Source organism: Ovis aries, chromosome 19 (genome assembly GCF_016772045.2).
Source record: "Ovis aries strain OAR_USU_Benz2616 breed Rambouillet chromosome 19, ARS-UI_Ramb_v3.0, whole genome shotgun sequence".
NCBI classification, from domain to species: domain Eukaryota; kingdom Metazoa; phylum Chordata; class Mammalia; order Artiodactyla; family Bovidae; genus Ovis; species Ovis aries.
Window position 1 is genome coordinate 44,210,678 of NC_056072.1, and position 14,349 is coordinate 44,225,026.

At 42.6% G+C, this 14,349-nt stretch overlaps 1 protein-coding gene across 2 annotated transcripts in view; it reads left to right on the top strand.

Annotated features, from left to right (window-relative positions):
- ARHGEF3 (Rho guanine nucleotide exchange factor 3) overlaps positions 1 to 14,349 on the top strand; it is a 313,864-nt gene that overhangs the window by 105,811 nt on the left and 193,704 nt on the right. The gene's annotated exons all lie outside the window — the stretch shown is intronic.

Sequence of the window (14,349 nt, forward strand, 5' to 3'; positions counted from 1 at the left end):
ATTCAGCCTCTACTAGGGTTGAGGTCCATCTAGAATTTGCCTGGAACTGTCCTGGCTTTAGCACTGAAAGCCCCATGTCTTGGGAAACTTCAGTCCCGGGCAAGCTGAGACAACTTGATAACCCTACCTTTGGCTGAAACTTCTTCAACTGTTTGTCCTTGAAAAATGTTTCATGAATTTTTAAGCTCAAGTCTGGTTTGTAGATCTTACTGCTGAAAAGGGAACTGTTGGACACATACTTGGTTTAAGGGATGTTCTGTCTGTCACAGCCTTGTAGGGGTAACATTTAACACTAGTAATTTGCTGCAGGGGAGCAAGCAGACAACTGGCCCCTGGCTAATTCAAACCACATAGATAACAGAATCTAATACTTTGTTGACTTCAGTTTCCTATCAGCCTTCAAATTCATAGCCAGCTCATAAGATTTCCCCCAAGAGTTAAAAGTGTCGAAATGACTAGAGTCTATTTAGATGGTCAGGTCAGTTGTGTTTATCTTGGTCTCTTGTCTTTGCTTTGATTCTTCTGGCCCCTGTGGCTTCCTGGTAAAGTTAGACAAACGGACCTCCAGACCACACCAGGAGGGAGATGGTTCAGGGCCTGGCCAATTGCCAGATTCCTCTGTGGCCAAAGTCATCCCTCTGTCCCTTGGAACATAATATTCCATGGCCTAGTGGGCGTGGAAGAAAGCCCAAGCCAGAGGGAACACCACCACTCCCAGCTCTGTAAGCATGTTATGGTAATTGGAGCCAAAGAATGAGAAGCACCCAGAAGCCAGGAGAAAAACATGGGAGGCATTATCTAATTGATACATTTTCTATAGTGAAATGTGACGCTCAGGCCTGCTAGACTGTTTCTTCTCGGGCAAGACATGTGTTCTATGAACTCTTCATTTTCTTCTTTATTTGGAGGGAAAGGGTTTAGCAAATTTCCCATTTTCATATATGTGGCAGAGAAAAACATCAGAAGCATTTGCATTTCCATTCCTTTTCAGCTCGTAAAGCAGAAGGAGCCTGGGTTACTTTCTCACGTCCTGGACATGTGTGGGGTTTGGGGATAGGGGTGCAGGTAAGAGATGGTGAGAAATGGACTGGAAAAGGCAAGAGGAGAAAGAACCACATGGCTCTAAATGAGAAGTGAGCTGGAGACACATGAGGGCCAAGGAGGGAGCATGGGACAGGGGCGTGAGGCGGGGAGAGGGAGTGGTCAATGTCTTAAGAAACAGACATTTTGGGAAAAGAGAGATGTTTCAAAATGTCAATAATTTTAAGGAAGATCTTGCTGAGTGAGTGTATGGTAACTGTTCCCTTTAGATCCACTGCAGATCTCTTGACTTCTTAAAGCCTTAGGAATTGCATTTGTGGTTTTCCTCTTTTTGGCTGGAGTTTCTGGCTGCCAAGAGCCTCAGGAAGGGCTGGTGACACCTGGATGACAGATCTTTTCTATGTACCAAGCGGTTCAGTCCTTTCATGAGTTACTGCTGCTAATTGTTGGCTGTGTCGTCTGGTTCCCATGCTCCTCTAAGAAGACAGAGGCCCTGGGTGTTAAAACCGCCTAGAATTTCTCTACCCTCCCTGACCAGGGGTGATGCTGTGCCGTCTCTCACCAGAACATGAATGCTACAGATATGTTCAAGGAGAGAAGCCAGGAGGATGGTTGTGGTTGGGACAGTTATGGTAGGAAAATCACAGGTGAGACCAGAACAGGATGGGGAGAATAAGAAGGCAGGACCCTCAGAGAGGTGAGACCCTGGGAGGTGTCTTACCCTGTGTCTACTCCTCTGGGTCTGGTTCAGTTCAGTTTAGTTCAGTTGCTCAGTCATGTCCGACTCTCTGAGACCCCATGGACTGCAGCATGCCAGGCTTCCCTGATCATCACCAACTCCCAGAGCCTACTCAAACTCATGTCCATCGTGTCGATGATGCCGTCAAACCATCTCATCCTCTGTCATCCCCTTCTCCTCCCACTTTCAATCTTTCCCAGCATGAGAGTCCTTTCCAATGAGTTGGTTCTTCGCATCAGGTGGCCAAAGTATTGGAGTTTCAGCTTCAGCATCAGTCCTTCCAATGAGTATTCAGGACTGATTTCCTTGAGGATTTACTGGTTGGATCTCCTTGCAGTCAAAGGGACTCTCAAGAGTCTTCTCCAACACCACAGTTCAAAAGCAATAGAATGGGAAAGACTAGAGATCTCTTCAAGAAGGTTAGAGCTACCAAGGGAACATTTCATGCAAAGATGAGCACAATAAGGACAGAAATGGTACAGACCTAACAGAAGCAGAAGAGATTAAAAAGAGGTGGCAAGAATACATAGAATAACTATACAAAAAAGATCTTCATGACCCAGATAATCACGATGGTGTGATCACTCACCTAGAGCCAGACATCCTGGAATGCAAAGTCAAGCAAGCTTTAGGAAGCATCACTACGAAGAAAGCTAGTGGAGATGATGGAATTCCAGTAGAGCAATTTCAAACCCTAAAAGACGATGCTATGAAAGTGCTGAATTAAATATGCCAGCAAATCTGGAAATCTCAGCAGTGGCCACAGGACTGGAAAAGGTCAGTTTTCATTCCAATCCCAAAGAAAGGCAGTGCCGAAGAATGTTCAAACTACCACACAATTGGTCTTATCTCACATGCTAGCAAAATAATGCTCAAAATTCTCCAAGTCAACTACAGCAGTACGTGAACCGTGAACTTCCAGACGTTCAAGCTGGATTTAGAAAAGGCAGAGGAACCAGAGATCAAATTGCCAACATCTACTGAATCATATAAAAAGCAAGAGAGTTCCAGAAAAACATCTACTTTTGCTTTAAACTCTGGAAAATTCTTAAAGAGATGGGAATACCAGACCACCTGACCTGCCTCCTGAGAAATCTGTATGCAGCTCAAGTGACAGTTAGAACTGGACATGGAACAACAGACTGTTTCCAAATGGGGAAAGGAGTATGTCAAGGCTGTATATTGTCACCCTGCTTATTTAACTTATATGCAGAGTACATCATGAGAAACTCTGGGCTGGATGAAGCACAAGCTGGAATCTAGATTGTCGGGAGAAACATCAATAACCTCAGATACGCAGATGACATCACCCTTATGGCAGAAAGCAAAGAAGAACTGAAGAGCCTCTTGATGAAAGTGAAAGAGGAGTGTGAAAAAGTTGGCCTAAAACTCAACATTCAGAAAACTAAGACCATGGCATCCGGTCCCATCACTTCATGGCAAATAGATGGGGGAACAGTGGAAACAGTGAGAGACTTTATTTTTGGGGCTCCAAAATCACTGCAGATAGTGACTTCAGCCATGAAATTAAAAGATGCTTGTTCCTTGGAAGAAAAACTATGACTAACTTAGATAGCATATTAAAAAGCAGAGACAGTACTCTACCAATAAAGGTCCATCTAGTCAAAGCTATGGTTTTTCCAGTAGTCATGTATGGATGTGAGAGTTGAACTATAAAGAAAGCTGAGCACTGAAGAATTGATGCTTTTGAACTAGGTATGGTTGGGGCATTGTAAAGTTCAGAATTCTGACCCTTTATTGTGAGAATATTCACTGCAGCTCCTCTAGTAAGCTGAGACAGAGAGTCACAGAGACAGAGTCAGGTAGGAAACACATCCTAGAAATGTGAAAATCTCTGGACCACAACACTTGGCATTGCCTGTAGTTAACTTGAAAATATTTAACAAGACCTACCACCTCATGCGAAGAGTTGACTCATTGGAAAAGACCCTGATGCTGGGAGGGATTGAGGGCAGGAGGAGAAAGGGATGACAGAGGATGAGATGGCTAGATGGCATCACCGACTCGATGGACTTGAGTTTGGGTAAACTCCCGGAGTTGGTGATGGACAGGGAGGCCTGGCGTGCTGCAATTCATGGGGTCACAAAGAGTCAGACACAACTGTGTGACTGAACTGAACTATGCATGAGACATTGTTTTAGGTGCTAGGTCTGAAATTTGAATGAAATATCAAGCAAATTTCAGGGCCATACTGGTCTTGTCTCTTTCTCCACTGCTTGGCCTTTATACTTGCCTAAACTCATTGGAAAAGACTCCGATGCTGGGAGAGATTGGGGGCAGGAGGAGAAGGGGACGACCCAGGATGAGATGGCTGGATGGCATCACAGACTCGATGGACATGAGTCTGAGTGAACTCCGGGAGATGGTGATGGACAGGGAGGCCTGGCGTGCTGTGATTCATGGGGTCGCAAAGAGTCGGACATGACTGAGCGACTGAACTGAACTGAAACCATTTGATAAGAAATGTCTAAACTCTGAGGCTTTGGAAGAGACTTCGAACATTATGTGTATGTGCCTGTGTGTGCTCAGTTGCTAAATCCTGTCCGACTCTTTGTGACTTCAGTCTCCTCTGTCCATGGGATTTCCCAGGCAAGAATACTGGTGTGGGTTGCCATTTCCCTTTCCAGGGCACATTCCTGGCCCGGGGATTGAAACTGTGACTCCCGTGTGTCCTGCATTAGCAGGCGGATTCTTTACCACTGAAGCCCTCAATTTCGTACCCCAAGCCTTTCCATGTTCAGTTGAGGAAAATGAGGCTTAGTGTCTCAGTCAGGACTCTTCTGGCTGGTAGTGACAGAAACAGAATTATAACAAGTGCAAGTGGAAAGGGCAATTTATTGGTTCATGTAACCGAGGGAAGCTGATGGACAGGCTTCAGGGACAGCTGTATCCACGTATACTCTCTCAGCTTTGTCCCTTTTGAGGTTTTGGTCTTATGTTCTCCTACTGCACGTGCACTGTTTTGGAAGGAGGTGATGACCACAAATAGCCACACGTTTCCAGACAGAAGGGAGTTTTTGTTTCCAGAGTCCCGATGTGAAATCCCACCATAGGACTCTGATTGCCCTGGTTCCGCTCACATAGTTATACCTTGGCCAACGGCTGTGGTCAAGAGCACTGGACAGACCTTGGTCACGTGCTCCTCTGAAGGAGCTGGGTTGACAGAGTTTCACGATTGGCAGTTCTGCTGGAGCCGCTGAAAGTGAGGAAGGGACATTTGTTCCAAGGAAGAGGTTGTTGTTAATAAAAGGTTAAAGAGCATTCATTCAACAACAAAGACACAAAATTGAATAAGACACAGTCTTCACTCACGTACCGTAGCATCTAGTAGATGTGTAGGTAAACAAAGTATTTTATCATAAAGCAGAACGTCAGAGTAGGAGGCATATGACAGAACTGCTTAACAGGGATTGAAAACAAAAGGTCACTAGACCAGATAGTAAACACTCTTATTTTCAAATGATCCCTTTGTTACATGGCATGGGTAACATGCGGCCATCCATGCCTGCAGCCCCTGGCACTGTTGGAGGTGAGTTGAGAATCCCTCTTGGTGTGGGAGGTCCAGATATTTGAGGGGTCACTGGATGCCTGAAATTTAGTGCAGGGTTTGGGAAGTATGTTATGTTTTAGGGCAAAAGTCTTCACTTATTTTCAGCCACACTTTCTGAGCTCTGCGGTCCATGTATCTATGGCTATAGTTCTGATGGTAGAAAGTACAGTTAGGTATGTGAGACATTTGTAAAAAGATTGATTTGAAGGCCTTTCAAAACCAGTAGAGGTTTATTCATCTTGCCGGGGTTGAAAGTGGCTCTTACTGGCCTTTGAAAGGGATGCTTGTTACATAGGCTTGCTGGCCCATTGTGAGCCCCTTCTCTCCAGCCTACGCCTGACTTCTTCCTGTATGGACTTTGGGCCTTCTCTCCCACACCCTGAGCATTTATAGTTGCCTGTTAGTCTTCTCTCTTCTTTGGCACTTTCTGGGTACATCCCTGGCACAGTTAATGCTATTTTAACTAAGAACCTCCTACTCCAAGGAAGAGTTTGGTACCATCACGGAAGAGAGTCCAGTTTCTAGACAGACAGGAAATAATGCTGGTGAGGCTCAAAGCCAAGAGAATTAGGAGTAGAGTCACATCTCCAGGCAATAGGTCCTGTGCTTGCTCCAGGCGGCCTGACCCACCCCCAGGCCCCGTGTTTGGAAGGAAGTTGGCAAACCCTAGGTGAATGTTTCTTGAAGATCAGGCTGCAATGCTGCGAAATTCACAACTTGTTAGAGTGACAGAGTCTCTTATACTCAAAACTCACCTCGCCCCTTCAGCATTTACTGTGGCCTCACCTCTCTTTTGCCAAAGAAGGTGGCATGGCTTTTTCTTTTCTCGCAGCCTCATTTTGTACATTTACCTGCATTATTTAACTTCAGCTCCAAGCAAGGCTGTGGCAGTGCTGTGTGGTAGATAGTACCTGTCCCATTTCGAATATGAGGAAACGGAGCGTACACCTGCCCACTGCCTGAAGTCACAGCCACCGTAAGTGGCAGAGCCAGCTTGTGAGCCTGGGATGGGCTTTCCCCAGGCAATGGGAGCCTATTGCCTTTCTAAAAGAAAGCTGATTATACATACCTTGATTTCAGAGAAAGTTAGGCATGACCATCTTTTTAACAGTGCTAGAAACAAGGGACAGTTCTGTGGTCAACTTGTCATCACCTCAAATCCTTTTTAGTTACCTTCTGCTCCCTTGAACTTTTTTGTTTCTGTTTATTTTTTTTGTTGAAGTATGGGTGTGCTAAGTTGCTTCAGTTGTGTCCGTCTCTTTGCGACCCCATGGACTGTAGCTCACCAGGCTCCTCTGTCCATGGGATTCTCCAGGCAAGAATACTAGAGTGGGTTGCCATGCCCTTCTCCAGGGGATCTTCCTGACCCAGGGATTCAACCCGTGTCTCTTACGTCTCCTGCATTGGCAGATGGGTTCTTTACCGCTGACTCCGCCTGGGAAGCCCAAAGTGTTGAAGTAGAATTGATTACAATATTGTGTTAGTTTCAAGTGTGTAGCAAAGTGATTCAGTTATATATATATAATTTTTATATTTTTTTCTATTATTGGTTATTATAAGATGTTGAATGTATCTCCCTGTGCTTATAACAGTAAATCCTTGTTGCTTATCTACTTTATGTAGTATGTATCTATTGATCCCATGTTCCTACTTTATCCCTGCCTGCCCATCTTTCCCCTTTGATAACCATGTTTGTTTTGTACGTTTGTGAGTCTGTTTTGTATATATATTCATTTGTATTATTTTTTAGATTTCACACATAAGTGATATCATATATATCTTTCTCTGACATTTCACTAAATACAGTATTTTCTAGGTCCATTCATAATGCTGAAAATGGCAATATTTTATTCATTTTAATGACTGAGTAGTATTACTGTGTGTGTGTATGTTTAGTTTTATGTATAAAACTGAATTACTGTACACCTGAAACACAATATTGTAATCGACTATATATATATATATATATATATATCTCACATCTTCTTAAGCCAATTGTCTGTTGATGTGTGCTTAGGTTGTTTCAATGTCTTCTCTGTTGTAAAAAGTGCTGCTATGAACATTGGGGTACATGTATCTTTTCAAACTAGAGTTTTTGTCTTTTATGGAGTGGAGTTGTTGAATTATACAATAGCTCTATTTTTTGTTATATAAGAAATCTCTATACTGTTTTTCATAGTGGCTGCACCGATTTACATTCCCACAATGGTAGGGAAGGTTCCCCTTTCTCCGTATTTTCTCCAGCATTTATTGTTCGTAGTCTTACCTGATGATGGCCATTCTGAGCAGTGTAAGGTGATACCTCATTGTAGTTTTGATTTGCATTTCTCTGGTAGCTAGTGATATTGAGCATCTTTTCATGTGCTTTTTGGCCATCTGTGTGTCTTCTTTGGAGAAATGTCTGTTTAGGTCTTTGGCCCATTTTTTATTGAGTTGTTTATTTTTTTGATATTGAATGATATGAGCTGCTTGTATATTTTGGAAATTAAGCCTTTGTTGTTCACACTGTTTGTAAATATTTTCTCCCATTCCATAGGTTGTCTTTTTGTTTTACTGATGGTTTCCTTTGCTGTGCAAAACCTTGTAAGTTTGATTATGTCCCATTTGTTTATTTTTGCTTTCATTTCTATTGCCTTGGGCGACTGATCTAAGAAAATATTGCTACAATTTATATCAGGGAATGTTTTGCCTGTGTTCTCTTCTAGGAGTTTTATGGTGTCATGACTTATATTTAGGTCTTTAACCCATTTTGAGTTTATAATAGATGCCTTTTGATGTGAGGTGCCCCTTCGAAATGAAAAACTGTCTCTCATTTCCGCTTAGTCTTCTTGTCTCATTTCCCTTCAGACAGTGGAGAAGCCATCCTGTGAAAGACACCTGTGAGGAAAAGCCCATGTTGTCTTCAGTGTGCTGACACCAAAAAACATGCCAGGCACGTTGAAGCTCATTTTTAGACTCAGAAGTGGTTTCTTTTTTGGCCGTATGTGAGGTCTGTGGGGACAGTGGCTTGTGCAGGTTCTGTACTTCAGAGACAGAATTTATAGATGCCTTTGTTTATTTTATGCAGCTGTCAACTCAGTTATTCCCTTTTTGTTCCAGAATTATACAAGGTAAAAGATGCGTTTGACTGTGGTCTTTTAGGTTACTTAGGAGATCTTCTTGTGGGTGATGGACTTCGACTCAAATTAGCTTAAACAAGGAGAGTTTCAAAAATTATAGAGGTCTCCAGATAGTTCATGGAATGCAGCAGGATCTCAGAAATCCCTGGAAGCAGTACCTGAAGCCCATGAGGGTTCCCAATTCCTCTGCTGTTTGCTACATTTTCTCTGCAGACTGACTTCCTCCACACTGTGGAAATGCAGCCATCTGCAGAGTGACAGCTTTTTCTCTCTCAGAGCCAAAATTACTGGTGGGGAAGATTTTGATTGGTTCAGCCTGGGTCAGGTGGATACTCCAAGACCAATCAGCTGTGGCCACAGTGTGTAGTTTTGCTCTACTGGCTCCTGTGGTAACCATAGTAACATGGGAGCGAAGGGGCAGTTTCCAAAGGAAGGGGAGAGGCACCGGGCAGATACAAACAGTTCTTGTCTACAGCAGTCTTCCCCATCTCTCATCCCATAGTAAAGGGTAATCATCCTGATGCCCAGGGTCTGACTGTCAAATAAACAAAACTTCTAACCCCCCCTTTTTTTCCATGTTAGCTAGAAGTAGTCCTTTTGGTTATTGGTATTTTTTTTCAGTCCTCAGAATCTGAACTGGGAGCAAGAATAAACTGCTCATAAGACATAAGGCATAGTAATAGTCCTCTGGATTAATTGAAATAATAGCAGATCCTGGACAATTGCATTCTGAAATGGCTGTTATTAATTCTGTTACCGTTGGGTAATATTGGAGCTAGGAGTTTTTATTTTATTTTTAAAAAATGTTATTGGAGTGTTATAGATGTACAATGTGTCAATTTCTGCTGCACAGCAAAGTGATTCAGCTATATATATATATATATTTATGTATATTCTTTTTCATATTCTTTCCCATTGTGGTTTATCACAGGATATTGATTTACAGTTCCCTGCTGCAGGAGCAGCACTATATAGTAGGACTTTGTTGTTTATCCACTCTGTATATAATAGTTTGCAGCTGCTAATCTCAAACTACCAGTGCTTCCTTCCCCATCACCCATTCTTTGGCAGTCACAAAACTATTCTCTCTGTCTGTAAGCCAGAAATGTTTCTATGTTTAGCTGTGTTGCATTTTAGATTCCATATATAAGTGATATCATTTGGTATTTGTTTTTCTCTTTCTGACTTCACTTAGTATGATAATCTCTCAGGCCATCCATGTTGCTGCAAATGGCATTATTTTGTTATTTGTATGACTGAGTAAGATTCCATTGCATATATATACACCACATTTTCTCTGTTTATCTGTTGATGAACATTTCAGTTGTTTCCATGTCTTGGCTATTATAAATAGTGCTGCTATGAACGTAGGGGTGAATATATGTTTTCAAATTAGAGTTTTATCAGAGTATGTGCCCAGGAGTGGGATTGGTAAATCATATGGCTACTTTATTTTTAGTTTCTTGAGGAACCTGCATGCTGTTTTCCTTAGTGGCTACACCAATTTACACTCCCACCAACAGTGTAGAAGGGTTCCATTTTCCCATACCCTCTCTAGCACTTATTATTTGCAGAGTTTTTAATGATGGCCATTCTGACTATGGTACCTCATTGTAGTTTTGATTTGCGTTTCTCTAATAATTAGCGGTGATGAGCATCTTTCAGTGTGCTCATTGACCATCCATATGTCTTCTTTGGGGAAATGTCTATTTAGGTCTTCTAGTCAAGGGTTTAAAATAGGAGGTGACCCAAGAATCAGTCTCAGTATTTCTTTGTGTTTTGTTGCATTTATGACTTTTCATGGAGGTTTTTATTTTTTGTTCCAATCAAATTTAGCATTTATTATGCAAACAATATCATGGCAGTGATCTCATCACTTCTGAAAGGCCATCATGCTCTTTGAAGGCATGGGAGGGGATGGTGATGTTGAGAACTGAGGGGATGCACCAATTAGGAACATTGATTTTCTGAATCTGAACCTTTCCCTTAACATTTTCTTTTTCTCTTCATGTTTTCTTTTCCCTCCACAATAGATTTTACAATGTTTCCTGCTCACTTCAAAAGCTGGGGATGGGAGTTGAAGCCTCACTTTTCTTCTTTCCCATCATCTTCCTCTTCCTCTAAATGTAACATGGTACATTTAATGGGTTGGATGACGTTTAACTCATTGTGACTCTAAATAGTGCCTTCTTCTTTTCTTTTTCATTTTTGTCTGCAAAGCTTGGCATGTGGGATCTTTGTTCCTCGACCAGGGATTGAACTCGAGCCCTGTGTGTTGGAAGCGTGGAGTCTTAACCACTGGACCGCCAGGGAATGCGTTCTTTAAATGCTCAAATCACATTGTCTGTTTAAAGCAGTTGAAACATAGAAGCAAGGTGGGGAAATGGAGTAAGTTAACTCCCAGGAGAGAGGATGCAGATGGGAAGGAAGGGTCCCACCAGTATCCCCTGGTTCACAATGCCAGTGTGTCCCCTCTCTCTCCACTGCGTTGGCCTTTCTCTCTGACGTGGTTGCAGGACCAGAGTTGAAGTGCAGGCAGGAGGTCTACAGACTGAAGGCGCCGTGGGCCACTGACGCACACTTGAAGGTGAAGGTGAAGTCGCTCAGTCGTGTCCAACTCTTTGCGACCCCGTGGACTGTAGCCTACCAGGCTCCTCCGTCCAGGGGATTCTCCAGGCAAGAATACTGGAGTGGGTTGCCATTTCCTTCTCCAGACACACACTTGCATTATCATAAAAACTCAGAGACAAACGTAACTGGTCAGCAGTAGCAGCTTGCCAATTAGCTAGGTGAACAGCTGGCTAATTTCTATTTCATTTTTGTTTCTTGGGCAGAAGGGATGTGGGGTCAGGATGGAGTGTTTCCAATGGGCAGCCAGACTAAAACCTCATGTATTTTAAGTGCTCATATATATGTAGTGCCTCTGCGCGGTTAGTTCCTCAGAAGTCTCACGCATATTTAGTGCATAACAGACGTTCAGTAACCAGGTGCCTCATGAATAATTGGTATCTTTTGCTCCTTTCACTGTTTCATATCTTTGTTTACCACACACATATTCTACTTAGTGACCACTTATTTATACTTAAGATATTTCTATTATTGAAGATGAATAAGTGTTACAAACGTATTCATTTTTAGTAATTAAAATAAATATTCTCTAAAAGCAAATGCTCATTACAACTTGATTGCCTAGAGCTCATTTTTAAATGGTCTATCTTCTTTAGGCCTGATGATGAAAATTCTTCCCTTACTTGATTTTTGGGCCTCCCAGCCTCGTCCTTCTTTACGCAAACTCTCCTTACACAAATGCCATCTGACACTGGAAATCTCAGTGAGCACACCTCGTGAATGAGCCTTTTTGAGCAGGACTTTCACATGGTCCAGCTGGTTTAGACGCTGCAGTAGCAGCATGGCCCACCCCTGCCCTGACCTCCTGGTTAACACACGTTCAGGGAAGAGGAAAACATACCATACAGCAGAACGCTGCTAATGCATAATGTGTTTTTATATCCTCAGGGCTGATTTGACCTTACATCCATTTGGGAAAAGAGAGAGAATTAGGCCTATTACTTTTTTATGGACAGATGAAAGCTTGCTTAAAATCATAGTTCTGATTTGAGGAAGTTGCGATAGAGGTGTATCAACTGTGTATTTCATTTATGTAGGTTCAGCTAAACCTGCTCATAGAAAAGGAGTGTTGGATGGAGTGGCAAACCTGCTTTTTCCTCTGTTGATCCTAGTAGGGTGATGGTGATTCTAGACCTTGATGGGGATTTATTGTGCTGCATTGCCCCTGAACACAAGCAACAGCTTTATCAGGAGCTGTGGTGTTGGAGAAGACTCTTGAGAGTCCCCTGGACTGCAAAGAGATCCAACCAGTCCATTCTAAAGGAGATCAGCCCTGGGTGTTCTTTTGGAAGGAATGATGCTAAAGCTGAAACTCCAGTACTTTGGCCACCTCATACGAAGAGTTGACTCATTGGAAAAGACTGATGCTGGGAGGGATTGGGGGCAGGAAAAGGGGACGACAGAGGATGAGATGGCTAGATGGTATCACCGACTCAATGGATGTGAGTTTGAGTGAACTCCGGGAGCTGGTGATGGATAGGGAGGCCTGGCATGATGTGATTCATGGGGTTGCAAAGAGTCAGACACGACTGAGCGACTGAACTGAACTGAAACTGAAGATGTATGCGCACTATCTGTTCTAGCAGTAAAGCAGGAACTCTTAGGGCTCACTGAAATCATTCCTTTGATATGTGCTTGTGAAGTCTCTTCTGTCATGTCTGTGACATCACTGTTTGTGACCCCATGGACTGTAGCCCACCAGGCTCCTCTGTCCATGGGATTCTCCAGGCAAGAATACTGGAGTGGGTTGCCATGCCTTTCTGTAGGGGATCTTCCTGACCCAGGAACTGAACCTGTGTCTCCTGCATTGCAGGCAGATTCTCTACTGCTGAGCCACTGGGGAAGCCTTAAAGAACTCTTACGTGTGGTTTATTGAGAGAAGGATCGTCAAGCTTCACCTGATATCTTCCTAAGGGGTTTCCAAGATGGTTATTTTTAATATGTGTGTTATTTTTTCAACCGTTTGTTATGAAAAATTTTAAATATATGGGATGTTGAAAAGTAGGTACAGTGAACACCCACCATCTAAAATCAACAATTGCTAACATTTGGCTTTAACTGCTTATCTATCTCTGTTTATACAATCTGCTTAATTCTACAAAAGCTTTCAAATTGTGACGATCATGACACTTCACTTCTAAATTCTTTAATACATGTGTACTAAGAATACAAACATTTTCCTACATTATCAGACCTAGGAAAGCTACTATTAATTCCCCAACATTCAGTCTGTATTCCTATTTCCCCAACTATCTTTTATAGTTGATTTCCCTGAAGACGTTCAAGGGCCTTGCATTGCATCTGGTTGGATTTTTTGGTTTTGGTGGTTTTTTTAATCCAGTTGAGGACCATGATTTCATTTTGTAACTGTGTTTTTTAGTCCTTTTAAGTCCTTGAATAGTCCTCTCATTCCTCTTGTTTTTTTTTTTTTTTTAATGAAATTGATTTTTTTTTAAAGACCAGACTAATTGCTTGTAGAATGGATTTCACATTTTAGTTTATCTGATTGCTTACCTAAGATGTCATTTAATTTGCTCTTCTGTCCTTTATACTTCTTATAACACTGGTAATTTATGTCAAAAGACTTGGTTTGTTTCAGATTAAGGACTTTTGGGCAGGAAAATATCCTAAGGGATGCCAGCTACTTGCATCTCATTAAGAGGCACATGGCATTGGTTGTTTGTAATAAATGGTGCTGACTTGCTGCACAGGAAAGATGCTGCTGACAGTCCATTCCAGTGAGGAATGACTCTGTTGTAGATTCCTTAGTGGTTATTTCAGACTGAGTTCTTGTCAGAAAGCAGGTGCTTGCTCCCATTACAAGACAAATGCTATTTAAAAAGAGAATTATAGCTGCAGAAACCAAGGATTTCTTTCTGTGGGTTGGTTTCATTCTTTCTCTCTTGGTTATGGTCTTCTGATATGTAAGTCCTGCTCCCAATGTCTTCTCCTTGCATGAGCTACTGTTGGGTTTGTTACAATGCCAGCTCTGATCCAACCTCACATGATCTTTTAGCATCTCTTTTTCTCAAAGCTCAGGATAGTCCCAATTGCCCTCTCCCCAGATCCCTAAGAAAACCCTGATTGCTTCAGATAGTCTTTCTTGTGTTGACCCTCACAGGTGGTGGGCAGCCTTCTGGCTGGCTCCTAGAGGGGCTTCCCTCCCCTTTGGTCCAGTCATCTGCCGCCAGAGAGTCAGGGTCAAAGAGGTCTAATGCTGTTCACCAGGGTGGGCAAGTAAGGAAACCCAC